The sequence below is a fragment of the Arvicanthis niloticus genome, chromosome 11 (assembly GCF_011762505.2).
Source record: "Arvicanthis niloticus isolate mArvNil1 chromosome 11, mArvNil1.pat.X, whole genome shotgun sequence".
NCBI lineage: Eukaryota > Metazoa > Chordata > Mammalia > Rodentia > Muridae > Arvicanthis > Arvicanthis niloticus.
The window spans coordinates 30296244-30302162 of record NC_047668.1 but is presented as its reverse complement, the minus strand read 5'-3'; the positions used below and the strand labels follow the sequence as shown (position 1 = coordinate 30302162).

At 44.1% G+C, this 5919-nt stretch overlaps 1 pseudogene; it reads right to left on the bottom strand.

Annotated features, from left to right (window-relative positions):
• Positions 1–5408: 5408 nt before the first annotated feature.
• On the bottom strand, positions 5409–5527 carry LOC117717416 (small nucleolar RNA SNORA17; annotated as a pseudogene).
• Positions 5528–5919: the final 392 nt, after the last annotated feature.

Sequence of the window (5919 nt, the reverse complement as noted above, 5' to 3'; positions counted from 1 at the left end):
GATGGTCAGCCTGCTGGTTCTTCTGCTCTAATGCCCTCAGGCCCTTCTCATCAGCAACCCCTGCAACCAGGGGCAGCTCTGCCCTGCTGCCCAGGTGAGATACAGGGCCCTTTCTCCTGAGTGTTGCAGCCAGTGAGGGACAGGACCCGTTCTTTCACTCTCATAATCCTGGGGCCAGCTCTCCCACCTGCCATAGGTGGCAAGAAATGAGGAGAAGGAGGAGGGTGTCACTCCCTAGTCTACACCACCACACAGCAAACAAGGGACACTCACTCTCCTGTGGTTACACACCCTAAGACCGGCTCACTTACAACTCCTACATCCAGGGCAGTGCTCCTGTGCTGCCCAAGTGTGGTGCAGGAGCTGTTCTCCTGAGTGCTGCAGGAGGTAAGGGACAGGGCCAGCTTTCCCACGCTGATTACATCCAGGCTAGGTCTTCTTCCTGCTGTAAGTGGTAAGGTTGTGAGAGGTGAAAGGATTCTCTACCTTGCTTGTGTCACTACACGGCAGAAAAGGGGTGAGGTCATCTCTCCCATGATTGTCCTTGAGCTAGCTTACCACCAGGATAAGCTTTACTATTCTGCCCAGGTGAGGTACAGAGGTCACTCTTGTGAGTGCTGCAGCTGGTGAGGGGCAGAGACAGCTCTCTTGCTCGTATGACCCCAGGGGCAGGTCTTCTACTTGCCACAGGTAATAAGAGGTGAGGGGAGGGAAGCATCTCTTTGTTGTCCATGCTGTCTCATGGGAGACAAGTCCCCCGATCATACCCTCAGGGCTGGCTCGCCTGCAACTCCTGTAATGTGTAGACACTGCTTTCTCAAGTACTGCAGCTGGCTATCGGGTAGAGTCAACTCTTCTGCTCTCATACACCCAGGGTCAGCTCTTCCACAATGCCCAGGTGAGGGGTGGGGCCAGTTCTTTTTTTTTTTTTCATCTTTATTTTTTATTTTTATTTTTTTTATTTTTTATTAGATATTTTATTTACACTTCAGATACCATCCCCTTTCCCCATTCCCTCCCCTTAGAAAACCCCTATCCCGTGCCCCCTTTTCCTTTTTGCATTTATACATTTTTTTTAAAATAATGTTAATCATAAGCGTTATAAGTTTGGAATTGTTCAATCAGAGGTGTAACCCACTGACCAACCTAGATATAACAACTATCTTTGACTGGTGGAGATACATGAATATCTGCCTCCCTGTCTCCCCCCTTTTTCTCTCTTTCATCACCTACCTTCTCCTATCCTTCTTCTCCTCCTCTTCTTACTCCTTCTCTTCCTCTCAGTACTCCTCCTACCTTAGCTCCTCCTACACATCACCCTTTCTGTTAAAATGAAACTTGTCTCTCAAAATACAATTAGAGCATAATTATGCCAATTTGTGCCAGTGAGGTACAAGATAGTCCTAATACCCAGTCCATCATTTTGTTGACTAACCAGCACCTCTGTCATCTATCCTAACTAAAACATTTAGTTCTGAACCTGGCTTTAGGATGGATGTCAGCTGACGACCATCCACTCAAATCTTTTCTCTTAAGGTAAATAGCTATAAGTTTTCAACCCCGTCAGAAATCCAGAATGACTGAGTTAACTATAACTGTGGGAAGCACAAAGCATAGCTTCTAAAACTTAGCCAATTTATAGAGACCTCTGAACACCTGAAAAGCCCCTATACTACCGAACGTTGGAGCATCAAATCTTCAGCCTTCTGGCCCAGAATCATCTGACAGACCTTGGTGATGCAGGATTATTAAGGACTGATTACTCTGTCTAGGCAGATATAATCAGTCGACTATTCTGCATGTGTGTCCTTTTCTGGACAGTAATTTGCCTGTAGATGGAGAGAGGCAATTCTTGCCTAGTGGCTGTTACCACACAACTGGAGTAACTCCAAGGATGCTCAATTTCTTCTTAGAATCCACAACAGGAAGCTGTCAGGAGCAGACAGGTCTCTAATCAATATGAACATTAATATATAAATATTTGTAGCATCAGTTCTATGGACTTCTGATGTTTTGAAAACCAACTATCCATGTAAGGTAACCTGGACTGTTTTCTGTTAACTCCTCTCAGCTATTTCTAAATAAAATATGGAAAACACCCTAACAATAAACTCAAAAATATGAATTTGCTATAGTCCCTTAACTCATAGGTTAACCGTCTCAAATCAGTTAAAAAAGTTAAAAAAGGGCTGGGTCTAGGCATTGTATTCCTAAATGTGTTATACAGGCACAATGCCCATGAGTGTATCAATATTCATCTAATTTTTATATTAATAAGAGGCTCGTACCAATGAAAACCTTAAATTTGAGATCAAAGTAAATTTTGTACCAATTAAGAAATTATAACTTCATCTTGATTATAATTATACAGATTTCTACCAGTAGGTTATGGCTATGCAGTAAGTCCTAGCTAATCCCCCCTGTTCCAACAAAACCACTACTTGTCCCTAGAAAGACAGACCATTATTAATCACATTAGTCCCCAAGCTCAGGGAATAGGGGCACTGACTCTTCTTTAACTTTTTCAAGCTGATTAAGGGCGTTGAGATTTTAGAAGAGGGGTGGGGGGAAGAGTAAGTTGATAAGCCTCTGATGCTGTGTCTTCACTGAATCCAGATGGAATTCCAGGACATCAGAGGTTTGGGCAGGTCTGCTCAGTATGCTTGATGAGTAGATACACCAAGGCTGTGTATTCTGCAATATACAATTCTCAGAACAAGTTTTAGTATCAAGAAAAAAAAATTTCCCACCCCCAGGGGGCTGACATTTTTTTTTTTTAAAGATGATGGTTCTGAAGACTTTTTTTTTTCCCCGCTTGTTAAAATTGGTTGTAGTATTTACGTTTCAGATTTTATCCCCTTAGCCTACTTCCTCCCACCACCCAGAAACTTCCTATCCCATCCCCCTTCTCATGCTTCTATGAGGCAGTGACCACACCTACCCCCCTCACTATCCCCTCCCCGCCCTTACATCCCCCCCCACTGTGTGTTCATTCATTCATTTTTCATTCATTTTTTTTATGGGACAGGGCCATCCTCCCCTACATATACCTCTGGAGTCTTGGGTCCCTCCCTATGTGTTCCCAGGCTGGTGGTTTAGACCCTGGGGGGCTCTGGTTGTTTGGTATTGTTGCTTTCCACCTGAAGTCAATAACAGATTAGGTGGCTGTACATGGGGTGAATACCCAGGTGGAAAGGTCTCCTGATGGCCCCTCCTTCAGTTTCTGTTCCATGTTTTGTTTCCCTATTTGCTCCCTTGAGCATTTTTATTTCTCGTTCTAAGTAGAACTGAGGCATCCCCTCTTGGTTGTCCTTCTTCATGAGCTTCATGTGGTCTGTGGGTTGAGTCTTCGCTAATCCAAGCTTTTGGGCTAACATCCGTGGAGATATGTTTGTGTAACTATCTTCTTTTGGGGTTTTTGGAAGATTACTTTCTTGCTTTTTCTAGGTTGTAGTTTCCCTCCTTGTGTTGGAGTTTTCCACCAATTATTCTTTGAAGTGCCGGATTTGTGTTAAGATACTGTGTAAATTTGGATTTGTCATGGAATATTTTGGTTTCTCCATCAATAATGATTGACAGTTTTGCTGGGTATAGTAGTCTGGGCTGGCATTTGTATTCTCTTAGGGTCTGTATGATATCGGTCCAGGATCTTCTGGCTTTTATGGTCTCTGGTGAGAAGTCTGTTGTAATTATAGGTCTGCCTTTATATGTTACTTTGCCTTTTTCCCTTACTGCTTTTAGTATTTTTTCTTTGTTTTGTACATTTGATGTTTTGACTATTATATGGCGGGAAGTATTTCTTTTCTGGTCTAAACTATTTGGAGTTCTGTAAGCTTCTTGTATATTTATGGACATCTCTTTCTTTAGGTTAGGGAAGTTTTCCTCTATAATTTTGTTGAGGATATTTACTGGTCCTTTTAGTTGGGAGTCTTCCCCCTCATCTATACCTATTATCCTTAGGTTTGGCCTTCTCATTGTGTCTTGGATTTCTTGTATATTTTGGGTTAGTAGCTTTTTGTATTTTGCGTTTTCTTTGACAGTTGTGTCAATGTTTTCTATGGTATCTTCTGCACATGAGATTCTCTCTTCCATCTCTTGTATTCTGTTGGTGATACTTGTGTCTATGACTCCTGATCTTTTTTTTTAGGTTTTCTATCTCCAGGGTATTGTCCCTTTGTGATTTCTTTATTGTTTCTACTTCCATTTTTAGATCCTGCATGGTTCTGTTTAATTCCTTTTCCCGTTTGGTTGCATTTTCTTGAAATTCCTTAAGGGATTTTTGTGTTTCCTCTTTAAGGGTTTCTATCTGTCTACCAGTGCTCTCCTTAAGTTCTTTGAGAGTGTTATTTATGTCTTTCTTAAAGCCCTCTATCATCATCATGAGAAGTGATTTTAATTCTAATTCCTGCTTTTCTGGTGTGATGGGGTGTTCAGGGCTTGCTCTGATGGGGGAGCTGGGTTCTGATGATGCCATGTAACTTTGGTTTCTGTTGCTTATGTTCTTGCTCTTGCCTTTTGCCATCTGGTTAACTCTAGTGCTGCCTGTACTTGCTGTCTCTGACTGAAGCCTGTCTTTCTAGTTATCTAGCTTGTGTCTGATCTCTTAGGGTCCAGATGTCTCTGTGATCTTTTCCAGCTGTACTGATTATAGTGGTACCTCTAGGATGCCTCAGGATATGGTGCCTCCAAGGTAGTAGTCCAGCTAGTTGTCTGCTGTTCTGGGTGCAGTGTCTCCTCTAGAATATCTCAGGATATGTTGTCTGAAGCTCTGAGTTCATTTGTTCCTCTGTGGATCTGGATTGAGTGGACCTTCCAGTATGTCTCAGGTGGAATCCGGGGTCCACACAACAGCAGACCTGGCAGAGGTCTGATCTAGGCCTCAGATCTGAGAACTAGTTTCTAAGACACTGTCCAAGTTAGAGCGCCTGGGATCCCTGCCTCCTCTGGGTTCTTGGATGTTGGGGGCAGAGCTGCCACCCAAGATCTGCTCAGTGTTCTGGCCCAGACCGGAAGGAGGGGGCCAGTTCTGCATAGCTCTCAGACATGTGCATGTTCCTGGGCAGCATCCCAGACCAGGGACATTGCCTGACCTTTGGTTTTGCTTCACGGCCATGGACTCAAACATGGCCCCCAGTGGCAACACAAGCCAGGACCCCCACCCTGGTCCCAGGTGGCATCACCACCTACTCACATTAGGCTGTTCCTCCCTACCCCCAAGTCTCCAGTTTTGTCTCTCTTCATTGTACCCATATCCTTCTGTTTCTCTTCCATTTCTCCACCAAACACTTGCTTCTCTTAGTGGTGCCTAGGTTATATATTATGTCAAGCAGGGGACATTTTGGGCATGGTCTGCCCCCTCAGGCCTTTGTGGTGCCAGACAAGTGGTCATCTTAGGTTCTCTTTTTCCAGGGATTAGGCTACTGATCATCCAGATGTTCACAGGTCAGGAGGTAGCCTCTTTCCTCTCTGCCACCTACTGACACACATGTGATACAGCAGCCACATCTGCAGTGCCTCTGGGGGCAGTGGTTACCCGTCTTTTTACATGGGTGCTGAGGATTAGAACCTGTGCAGCATGTGCTTTTACTCACCAACCTATCTTTTTAATATCTCAGATGATGGTCAGGTCCTGTGGTAGTTTGAATAGGAATGGTCCCCATAGACATATGTATTTGAATGCTTGGTCCATAGGGAGTGGCACTATTAGAAGGTGTGTCCTTGTTGGAGTAGATGTAGCTTTGTTGGAGGAAGTGTGTCACTGTGGGGGTGGGCTTTGAAGTCTCATATAATCAAGCTATGCCTAGGGTGGCACTCTTTTTCCTGCTGCCTGCTGATCTAGATGTAGAACTCTCAGCTCCTCCAGCACCATGGCTGCCTGCATGCCACCATGCTTTCTGCCATGATGATAATGGACTAAAC